The sequence below is a fragment of the Hemibagrus wyckioides genome, linkage group LG24 (assembly GCF_019097595.1).
Source record: "Hemibagrus wyckioides isolate EC202008001 linkage group LG24, SWU_Hwy_1.0, whole genome shotgun sequence".
Classification (NCBI taxonomy): domain Eukaryota; kingdom Metazoa; phylum Chordata; class Actinopteri; order Siluriformes; family Bagridae; genus Hemibagrus; species Hemibagrus wyckioides.
In genome coordinates this window covers 13,887,793-13,900,386 of record NC_080733.1, presented here as the reverse complement: position 1 = coordinate 13,900,386, position 12,594 = coordinate 13,887,793, and positions in this window count along the sequence as shown.

The following is a 12,594-nucleotide window of genomic DNA, read 5'->3' as shown; positions in this document are numbered from 1 at the left end:
CCTTACTGGGGTCATTTAAAATTCTAAAGGCTACTGAGATTTTAAAAACCTAATAAATAAAACAATATCATTTTTCATTCATCATTGAGTCTGTCATCATTTATCACTATGTACTTAACTAATAATGATTTGTCCTTATCTTTTTAAAAAATATTTCTTTAATCTGTGTGCTGTCTGTGAAGTCATGTGATGAGAGAGAGAGAGAGAGAGAGAGAGAGAGAGAGATGCATGATGACTCTGACAGACAGGTATCTCTCCATCCAGCCTTCTCCTTACTCACACCCTGAGTCACTCTGGCATCCTCACATTCACATTACACATAACTTATACATTCATACATTAACACAATGTGGTGCATTTGATATGAGACATGTAATCGGTTTCTGTGATACTGATCTAGCAGGTGACCTGAAGTTAATCGGATGATGACAGCTCATTTCGTTCTTGCTTTCAAATCAGCACTTTCTGTGAAATAGCAAAAGAGTAAGCCAAGGTTACTTGGTAAGGTAAATTAATTTATAAGAATTCATAACATTTCTCATGAAAAACTTTTCAGTTAAAATCTGATAAACAGATCAAGAATTGCCAAGTCTTGGTAAAGTTTTCTTCGTGAAATAAGCAGTCTATGCTCAACTATTTATCTGGATTATAACATGCCTGTTTGTGCACTTTATTTTAGGTTATTCATTATTTCAAAATGTAATATAATCAGACGTTTTGCTGATCTATTATAATCAGGCTTTGATGTAATATTTTTTATTTTTATTTATACTATTTGCACACGCACAGAGTGATATTTTATGCACTTAATATTTATCACTTATTTATCACTCACAATATTTATCACAATTGATCACTTACTAATTTAGTGATCTATGAAATCCTTCAGTTTGATACCTAAATATGTGTTTGCATGAGAAAACAATATCAAATCTAATATATTTGTTTTGAGACAAAAAGTCACATTCATAGGTTAAAATGGGTACTTCATTTCTGCAGAAGTGAACCCTGTATTGTTTTGCATGAAGTCAGTCCTGAGAGACTGGACTATCAGAGTTTTATCAGAGTAACATTTCATTATTTCTGCTTTTATCTCTCCCCATCTCCAGTTAACAGGTGTTCAGGAAACTCCTGTGTCCGGTCATTATTGCTTTCTGCTGATCTTCATTAAGACAGGTTGTTAGACGAGAAACCTCAGCTAAACTGACTAAGCACACACTAAGGACATTTTCCCACTCTTTAAAATTCATTGGAAAAATATGTGATTTATTATCCATGGACCTAAGTCATGTGTTTGTGCTGCTATAGAAGAAGCTGTGACTCAGTTCATCTCTCTGCACGTTGCTCTCCAAGTACATTATTCACGAGTATGTTTCATACATGCGTCTTTTTTACAAATCTCAGCGCTTCCTCTATTGAAAGCTATACTGTTTCAAGGACACTGACAGAAATATGACATTCTACCCCCAAATCTGGGTGAGCTGTAACAACACACGGGGTAAAATGTGACTTATGAGGGAAATCAGTGCTCATGAATTGTGTCGAATCCAAACTGTGTCATTTCAACCACGCTGATTTATTTAGCTCTAGTTTTATGTTAGCTATGAAGTGATGAGTGTGTGTGTGTGTGTGCCTTCTTGTTCCATTTCAACTTATCATTACCCTTGTCCTCAATCTGCCACACAATAAACATCTAGCCAATTACATATATCTAATCTTTCTAGTAGCTGATTTTTTAAAAAACATACATAATCAAAAACAGACGCATCACATGTATATTTTTTATTAAAACAATATCTAATCACATGAGTTCCATCTCATGAAATCGGTGCTCACCTTATAAACAGCGAGACACAGAGAGGACTGACATTAGCAAAATATCCCAACACTACATCCTATCACTAACTAACGAAACTTCAATATAAATTTTGGTTCTGGCACAAATTGTATTTTCATGTTGTATTTTTTAGAATGAACACAGAACCTGTACAATACCAATGACATCACTGATGAATGATGTCAATCAGAAAACAGGGAATAGTTAGAAAGTTCATCTAGATGGTGTTATAACACTCCTAATGTGTGCCAGTCATGCAAATTAAGCATTGTCTTATGAGAGATTATGACATTATGACATTGATGGATTCATCTTTTTCAGTATTTTTGATTTGAGGATTCAGCTAACAAACTAGATAGATAGATAGATAGATAGATAGATAGATAGATAGATAGATAGATAGATAGATAGATAGATAGATAGATAGATAGATAGACAGGCTACTCAGCTGTGCCTCAGTATAGTCTAATACTTCTATAAACTTTTCTTGGTGTTTCTCGGTCTTCCATCGTACACCACAGAATGGTAGAGACAGTGTATAACAGGAAATAACAAACAGAACCAACATCAAAGAGATTTTTTGCTCTCTTTCAGTGCTGTATTTGTTTAAAAAAATATTTGTTAAAGAATAATCACAGTCTGGCATTCATCTTTACATGCATTTCTATGTCATTTCCCTTTACTGTCATTTCACATTCGAATCTATTGAAGGCATTTAAAAGTACGATCCGTTTTCTGACCTCGCACACTAATACATTGTGAATGCTTTCAAGTATTAGGTCACTGTATTGTGATATGAGACACATCTTATATTTTGTTCCTATGGGATTATTACCTTTCAGTTTTTTTTTTCCCTCCAGCTTTTCAATATAGTAAAATATTTGCCTGTCGTGGTTGCTATAGTGAGATCGTCTGTAACGTGTTAGCCTATCTGGATTCGGGTCCTTTGAAGTGTTGTTTCTCTTAGGAAAAATCGTGTAGCACAGAGATGGTGTGATGCGTCGGGCCTTTTGTGCCCGAAAACGGTACGGAAACCTGGATTCATGTGTGATTTCATTTGAGCGGAGGCTCTTTTCATCTCTGATTTACTAGGTTCCGTCCTTTGGGCCGTAAATGGAACCACATGGGTCCTTCACATCAGCCTCGACTTTGTGCTTGGAAGAAAGCAGAAAAATGGTTTTGTTCTTATGAAATGGATTCCACTCGTGTCTAAACGATCTGGAGAGATGAGAGATCGGTCTTCGCTGTTTTAATCCTGGTGTGTGTTCAGCTTCGAGGCATGTGGGTATTTACAGTGGATGTTCATATTTACTGAGCTGCATGCATTTATGGACTGGAAGATCCAAAAAAAAAAAATGTTATAAATTATAATAAACACTGACAGGAAAACAATGAAGAATTAATCCTCATACAGAAAAAAAAACCCAACTGTTAATTTCGCCCTAGTTAACCTGAGGTTTAATGGCATTGGGGTTTTTTTTTACTGTCTCGTTATTTTTATGACGGTTGTTTTCTGTTGCAGAATGCTTTGCCGTTGCGTGTTTGAGTCGTTTGTGAAAGTTTGACATTATTGAAGAAAGCTGTGAAACTAATGTTTGCTTCAGACGGGATTTGTACAATCCCGATCCTTATGTTGAAAATCTGAAAGGACCAATTTTTATGGCCTGGCTTCGTCTTTCAGTGATCAAACCACCCACGCTAGAAGATAAACCCCTGAATAAAACAGCACTCTTTCAGCTTACATTCGCAAATCCTAGTGATCCCTGAGAGTTTTGGTTTTATGAACAGCTCTGCTGTCAATGGATATCTATATTTCGCACATGAAGCCAAGATGGCGTCTTCATACGAGACACTGGAGACACTGAAACGAGTTAAAATGCGACCTCACAGTGAGTAGTTGGGTTAAGTGATTGGATTATTCACAACACTACATATACCACAGGATAATAAAAATGTCATTTAAATCCAGTACACCTTTTGCAATAGTCAACATTGCCTTTATTACCACAGACTGTAAGTGTGCAGCTTTTAATAATACCAGCCCAACTGAGCAGAAATACATTACTTATGTTTTTTAAAACGTTGCTTTATATCCCTTATGAGCATTCTCTAAAGAAACTCTGAGTAAAACCAGACTAAAAAGGAACCCATCCTCCACTGGGTGACAGGTGTAATGGTGTACACTGGTGTAGATTTAATGTGTTTGTACTGGACGATGAATTGGTGGTACGGTGGTGTGGTAGGTTGGGTTGTTGCTCCAAGGTCCCTGTGTGATTGCATGGAATGTCACATAGTTTCCTTATGTCCATGTGGGTTTCCTCCAGGTTTTCCTGTTTCCTTTTAGTTGCCAGAAACATGCCAGTTGGTTACTCGAAATTTCCACCAGGTGTGAATGTCTATGTATGTGTGATCTACTGTTCTGTAATCTACTGGCATCCCATCCTGTGTTTATTCCATCTCACGCCCACTGTTCTTGGGATCCACAGTGACCCTGACCTGGACAAAACACTTACCAAAGATGAATAAATGAACAGACACCATTTATCTAATAACTAATTTCCTCTTGCTATTTTCTGCTGTATAACTGCGTACTGTAGTCAAAGGAACAGTCACTATTGTTTATACTGAAATTAACAGAGAACCAACATCTGTAACAAATGAATTGTTTCCATATGGTTACTATGCACTTGCCTCATACACATAATTTTTTAAGACACTGTCCACACTTTTTGTAGATTTATTGTAATCCATTATCATGATCTCATTTCCACTGACCAATCAGGAAACAGAAAATGCATATGACACTTCTTCCAATCACGGCTGGTCAAAGTATCTCTGACCTTGCTGGCAGACTTGTCCACCCAGTCAGATTGTCGTACACAAATGATTTCACCAGCAGGAAAAAGTGCAGCAGGCCGTCCCCAAAAGCTCGATGATTGGCTGGATCACAGTTTTCATGAAAATAAACAGGCAATCATAATGCCGTGCTTAGTGTACACAATGGTGCTGCACGCATCGTGCGTGATCAAAGGCACAAATTGTGTTCCTTTTTGTTCATTCCTGTGCTGTGTTTATTTGCATTTGCCGGTTCTCCTCTAAATAACGACTGGATCCCTGGAGGCATAAACAGAAAGTCAAGTGGAAAAGTTGTCCGAGCCAGGAGAACAAACTCCAGCCAGCCATGCAAAAGCACGTCTGTGTGGCGGCGTAGTTAACTCACTACTGAGAGAGAGAGAGAGAGAGAGAGAGAGAGCGATGCATGAAAGAATGTGTGAGAGAAACAGACACAGAGGCACATGGATTGAGGGAAAAAAAAGGAGAGAAGGAGAAAATGAGAGAACAAGAGAGACTGACAGAGTAGGGAGGGAAGTGGAGAGAGAGAGAGAGAGAGAGAGAGAGAGAGAGAGAGAGAGAGAGAGAGAGAGAGGAAGAAAGCGAAAGAGATTATGAGAGAAAGAAAATGAAAGAAAATTAGAGAGTAAAAAAAAGAGTGAAGTAGTAAAAGACTGAACGAATGGAGTGTGGGGGGGAGAGAAAGAATGAGGGAAAGAGGAAGTGACAGAATGTGAGGGTGGGATATAGAGAGAAAGAAAGAACAGAAAGAAAGTGAAAGACACGATGAGAGAGAAAATAAGAGAGAGAGAAAAGAATTGGAGAATTGGAGAAAGAAAGAAAGAAAGAAAGAAAGAAAGAAAGAAAGAAAGAAAGAAAGAAAGAAAGAAAGAAAGAAAGAAAGAAAGAAAGTGAAACACATGATTAGAGAGAAATTAAAAGAGAGGGAGAAAATAGAATTGGAGAACAAAAACAGAGTGAATGAGGAAGAGAATAAGAGAGAGAGAGAGAGAGAGAGATGTGATTTGTTGGCTTTTGAGCAGCTGTTGGACGGCGAGTTGCTGCAGTAAGATGTATGATTGTGTTTCCTGTCTCTGCATCTCTTGGATGCGAGTGCAGGTTGGAACAGTGAGTTATGTCTCTGTGCCCTTAATTCATTTCTCTGAACGACTGGAATGCAGCAGAGGTCAGGAATAACCTTCGGAAAGTTGGAGGAATGTAATATTTTAATCAGCGGTGACCTTTAAATTATTCGGCAATTGGATATGTTGGATCTCTTGCTTATATTGCGCTACTTGACAAACACCATTTCCAGTCTTGTAAAATGATTACCGTTATATGTTTGAAACAGACAACACAAGCCACAGTGTTTTAACCTGAAGATGCTCCCTCATGCTCATAAAACTCTTCTCTTCCATCATGGAAACTCTCGAATGATGATGGTCTGGTGTCATATATGTACAGACTATATGATCTTGTTAGGCTGGGTGTACATGATTTAGTTCCTGTGATCTGTCTATCTGTCTGTCTGTCTGTCTGTCTGTCTGTCTGTCTATCTATCTATCTATCTATCTATCTATCTATCTATCTATCTATCTATCTATCTGTCTGTCTATCTGTCTGTCTGTCTGTCTGTCTGTCTATCTATCTACTGTATTATACAGTATGTCCTCTTGTGATGTCACAACCTAAAATTTAAAACCTAAAAATACCCATAACAAATATTTCAGGCGGAAGTTTCCTTTTGCTCTTTTTATTCTAGATTCCCAGCTTGTTGCATCTAGACTTTAGCAATACGTCCAGTGCAGTCCAGACCCTTTTCCAGAAGTCCAGCTCTTCTGCTTCTCCTCTGCAATGTCACATTAACCAACACGAGAAAAACTGCATGCATCACCTCTGTCTCAGCTACGCTACAGGTTCTGTGAGAGGGGGTTTGTTAATGCAGAGTGCTGCTTAATGCATCTTTGTCAGGACCTCCTGGAGGGGATCGGTGGGGGGTAAATCCAGGCCCCCATGCCCCGGGGGGTAATTAGCCTTCAGTGACACCTCCAAACAATCTTTTAGCCCCTTACCTCCTGGGCAGACCTTGAGCCTTAAATTAAGTTTCCTTAGCTGGTGGTTCACTTGACAGTTATCCTGCACAGTACACACATCCCCATGTGCAGGACTTTTATAAATACACACGATGCTGAGGCTCACCTCATGGCTCTCAGGATTGTGTGTGTGTGTGTGTGCTGAACAGCTTTGTACAATCCATGTGTACAAATTTACACATAAATTGTGTGTGCATGAATGCTGGCAGCTGTGTGTGCACACAAAGGACCTGGTCATGTATGGCTCAGGGGAGAAAGAAAAAAAAACTAAAGAAGATGGTGGAAATTACAGAAGTTTCTGGAATATTCTCTCTGATATGGTGGATGTGCAGCAGGATAAATAATGCTTTATTACCAATGTAAACTCCACATCCCACTCATATTCTATTGGGACTTGTACAGGAAACAGCACTCAGCTCTAATACACGGAAAAATGCTAAATCAACTAAGTCTTCTCTTTTTTTTTTTTTCCTTAAAAAAATGGTTTACAGGCACAGTAGACTGTCTCATTGAATACAATGACCATAAAAGCTAAGCAAGATGTATTTGAACATTTTCCCATAGATGATTGCTTGTCTCAAAACAGAGCTTGACTTGTCGTGGGTGTACAAATTTTCTTTCAGATTACTCGTAAAATTTAATATTTCCTGCTCACTTATGCAACTTTTGTTCACTGCATCCTCTCCTCACTTTTTGAATTGAAGTGTCGTCTGCACCGGGGATTTATTTGGCAAACGTGATCCCTCATTTTTCATTCTTTAGGCCAGTGGAGGACTGGAAACCACCACGAGCCATGAGCTGATCTTACTGTGGCTTTGAATGTCTCTATCTCTTCAGCCTCAAGAAAAAAAAATTTCTCAGGATGATGGAGCACATGTTGTGTCGGTGTTAAAGGAATGCTCCTCAACCCAATCCTAAACTACTGCATCTGAATGCTTCCCACAAAGCGTAGTTACTACAGGGGCGAGCTGCTGAATGGCTACAGAAAGTTTTAAAATCTATTATTATATCACTGATACTGTTGCACTCCAACAATCAAGCTGAGACATAGATAGATAGATAGATAGAGAGAGAGAGAGAGAGAGAGACGTGGTTTACGTGTGAGACAGATGAGGCAGAGGGAGTGAGGCACCTGTTTTAGCACTGAGTGAAGGAGTTTTTATTTTCTTACCAAAGTTGTTCTTGTGAATTATTTTCCCAATGTTTAATACAATAAAAACATTTCGCTATCTTTGTTTTTTCTCCCAAAGGTTTTCTTTATGTTGATTATGTTATATCATCACTGAATTCTCAATAATGATTGATCCACCTTGATCAGAACGTTTATAACAGCAGCTCTGACAATAGTGTTATGGTATGATTTCTTTAGTCGCAGCTCATTCACAGGGAATCGTGTGGAATATGATCCACATAATCCTATAAAAATTCATTTTAGCAATGTTTTGTTAGCAAAGCAACATGTAAGGATGTAAATGAAGAGCCATGAAGAGCTAAAAAGTACAAGATGTGCAATGTTCTTATTTAATTAAAAAGAAAGATTGTTTTAAACCTGAAGATTTCCCTACAAAAGCATGCCTCGTCAGGTTTTATTGCTAATAAAAGCTTTTTTAATTTCTAATTCTGATGGAGGCTTCATAAAATTGAGTGGTTTTTTTTAATAGAAATGCAGTATATGATTCAAAGAAACATTTACAGACAGAACTCCCCTTAGACTTGAATTATGAGTAAGATTTGAGTAAACTTTCTTTCTTTTGTTTTCTTTATTTTACTATTATCTCGCACAACAATTCTTCTCTCAAGTCATCAGGCTTCTCGACACCCAGAACTGAGCTGTACCGAACTCACACACACACACACACTCACTTACTCAATTGTGTGAACTGAATTGTTCCGAACTCGAACTCATACACACACTCAAACACTCAATTCAATTCAATGTACATCCAAGTCCATCCATATTCATGCTGTTTTTTGCACATTGCTGTTGTTGCTGTTTTTCACAAATTTGCCACCAACTCTTGCTATACAGAAGTGTATATGTTCACCAGAACCCTCTTTGTTTACAGTTCATTGCCCTGTATAACATATTGCACAGAATGTATACTGGTCAGCGCTATTTTGTGTATTTTGTGTATCTGTCCTGTACTGTTTTGCTTTGTATTGTCTTTTTGCACTGTCTTGCACTGTTTGTCGATGCACTTTATATTACTTTCAGTCCTTAGGTCTGTGTTGTTATGTATCTCTATGTTAAGTTGTTATGTAGCACCAGGGTCCTGGAGAAACGCTCGGTCAGTTCACTGTGTACTGCGTCAGCTATAAATCCTTCTTAAAAATATAAAACTGTAAGACCTTCTTGACTCTTGACTTGACATATTCTTTAAATGAACTAAAAAGTGATTAGTTTGAAAATCACCACTCGTGGTGTTTGCTTTTAAAAAAGAAAAGATAAAGGTAATGCATTGAGTTTGTCTCAGTAGAAATGAGCTTGTTGTGACCCTGACAGGAGTTCATCTCCGGGAGAATCGGAGCTCGTCTTTCAGTAATCCTGCATCAGTTTGGTTAATGGATTTATTCTCTCTTTCACTCGGTTAAATAGGTCACATCCTTATCAACTCAGAAGGTTGATAAGCAGCCTATTTGATTCAGTAATCTATAACTCATAGTCTGTTTGGATTTAGACATCTGAAGGAGCGCAGGGATGTAAGGATAATGTAGTCTATGAATTACGCATGGCCGTCACTGAAGGAGTCAAAAACCTTGGCTTGTGAACATTTTTCAGCTTCAAGGCTTACGGTTCACTTGATCACAGGTAGATTCTGAGACACTAAAAGAAAATTGGTAAGACAGCAAACTTAGAAACAGATGGTGCACCACAACAAGCCTCACACACTCCCTACTCAGTCCCCATGAGTCCTACAGGAGCCCATAACGGCCTGGCAGCCTCTCATCACCCCTCTCGCCTTCTCTCCGGGGTGCCTGACTACAGCACGAGGAAGTGTGAAGCTCAAGTTTTAGGAGGTCGGTGGAGATAAGAAGCGCTAAAGGCTGCCATTCTGCTTTATGTCTCTGTGGGGTATTGTAAATCCTCTCTCATTTACTCTTTCCCCTTGCTCAGTTCCCAGGCATTTGTCTCTCGTCATTTAAGTTCATGTTTAATGCTAATGTTGTTTGGTTATGCTTCACTGGCATTGTGATGTAAACCATCTTGGCTTGAAAAATATTTTTCCGATTCCACGCAGGCCTTCTGTTGCACGAGCCTTAACACAAACATCAGGAAAATTCCTTCACTACTCGGAGACATATGTTGCTTCTACAAAAGGATAAAATATTCCAAGAGAGTGTGATGTAGATTCACTGATTTGGAACTGTTGAATCAATTTACATATTGTATGGAATCGTATTGTTTTTCCAGTTGAAAAAGCTCGCATCCTAACATTGGATCGATTTGTCCTCTGTAAAGGTTTCAGTCTTACTGAATCTTATATGTACTGTGTAACAAATTAGTTAGCCCAATACTATATGTATTAAAAACAGTCCTAAATAATTTTATTTATTTCTAGCGGTCCAGCAGAGCAAGAATTTGCATCTTGCAGGATTTTCTGGATAAGTGGATATAGCAAATTTAGATTAAAAAAAGGTTAAATCTATATCCTTACTAGGATCTAGATACTTTAAGGATCACTCTTTACTGATAAATGTTTCTTGAAACATTGATGGGTTCATCTTTTTCATAGATAGATAGATAGATAGATAGATAGATAGATAGATAGATAGATAGATAGATAGATAGATAGATAGATAGATAGATAGATAGATAATGTTAATGATAATGATAATAGATGTGCTATTTTATATTAATAAGGTAATTACACTAGTGAACTAGTTAGTTGGTTTATTTATGAGTTTAGGATTAGATTTAGTGTTGTTCTCCTCGTGTGTCTATCTCTGAACAATTCTTTTCCCCTCTGAAAAATGTATTTCCCCCTGTGCTTTGTCGAATACCCCCCTAACCCACTAGACCCCATCACCCCCCTTGATTTCTTTTTCTTAAAATCTTAACACTGCATTTAAACTCAATGCACCTTTCATAACCAAAAAATAATAAAAAAAATAACCTGCCCCAAAGTCTACCCCTGCATCCTATATGGCAGCTGGCTGTGACCTCATGGTCATGTTTTTCCCAGAGTTCCTGGTTTCAGTTTTTGAGTTTTTATTTGCATCCATTTCAAGCTCCAGTGACGGCTGCCTTGAGTGTCTCAAAGTCTTTTTTTTTTTTGGCTCCGCCCCGGGTGACCTTCCACCTAAAGCACCTTTTTTAAAAACCGAGGAACACGGACAGAACCCATAATGGCTCTCTTCCTGCACCGTAAAGCCACAGCACCGAAGGCAATTAGAGTAACCATGGCGACGGGCCCAGCAGGCCAGCGGCGCTGTGAGCGCGCTCAGCTTGCAACTTCAAACAGAAATACGGGAGCCTCAGCACCAAGGGCCTGGTTTGAATTAGAGACCTCACTTCTATCTGAGCAAAAGAGAGAGAGCGAGAGAGAAGGAGGTGGTTTCGGACCATATGGTCTGGGTTTCATTAGAGCCAATTATCTTATCTGTTTCATCTCAGGATAGACCCGGGAGGGCTGAGGTCCAAACTCACGCTAACACACTACAATATATACACACATACACACAGAGGAGGAACACACACTCAGGCATGCACATATGCACACACACACACTCATTCACAATAAACATAAAGATACACCAACACATTTCTGTACATTCCTATGCTATCATCAGTTACCATTCAAGCACTCAGGGAAAGAGCAGGTCACTGTTCTGACCACAGCAAGACATGCAAGACAAGCTTTATTCATATATACAGCACATTAAGTGCATTAGCTTATTTGCTCAAACCCACAGAGAGCTCTATTGAGAGTATGTGAATGGAGTTTTGGGTCTGTTTGATGTATCTGAAAGCTTGTGGAAGTTTCAGACTTATGTATTTATACCACAGTTCTGTTCAGTGCTCGATTCTGATTGGTCAGGTGTTCAGGTTTACATTATCATTTCTATAGCAACTAAACACTCAGAGGGACATCAGTGTGTGTTAGACCCTCTATATCATCTAAAGTTGATAAGAAATCATTTAAAAGCGTGTTTTTATTTAACCAACAAAAATAATAAAATATTTAAGTGGTAACTAGATGAGGGACAAGATTTTCAACCTTAAATGTAGCTAAAAATGGATAAAAAGTATTATGTGTCTTTTATTTATACATTTATAAAAGTAACCAGTGGTATAACAGTTATTAAACACAGGGTAAAAGTGAGGTAGGGGGTGTGATGAAGAAGGAAAATAATCATGTTATGCTGTATCACACCTCCCCTGATTGTTAATTGTTGACTATTTTCCTATTACAAAGTGTTTTCCTTATTTATATAATAAGTATTTCTTATTTTTATTGACCGATCAAGTTCTAAGTCTATCAAGAATCCAACACACACACACACAAAACACAATTACACAAGTACACCATTCTCTGCCACTTTCTATTCCTCTCTTGCACTTCATCTCTCCTGTTCCCTCATCACACTCCCTCACTCATTCATCTCATTCCCTCTGGTCTTCTCAAATTCCCCCAAACATCTCTGCACTTTAAGATGCACTCTCTCTCTCTCTCTCTCTCTCTCTCTCTCTCTCTCTCTCTCTCTCTCTCTCTCTCTTCATCTGTCTGTTATTCCTCCTCCTGTCTTATTTCACTGGGGAGTTCTCTGCTTTATTGACTGCCAACAGTTCATAACCTGCACAGCTAAATCAACTGTGCCCCACCACACCCC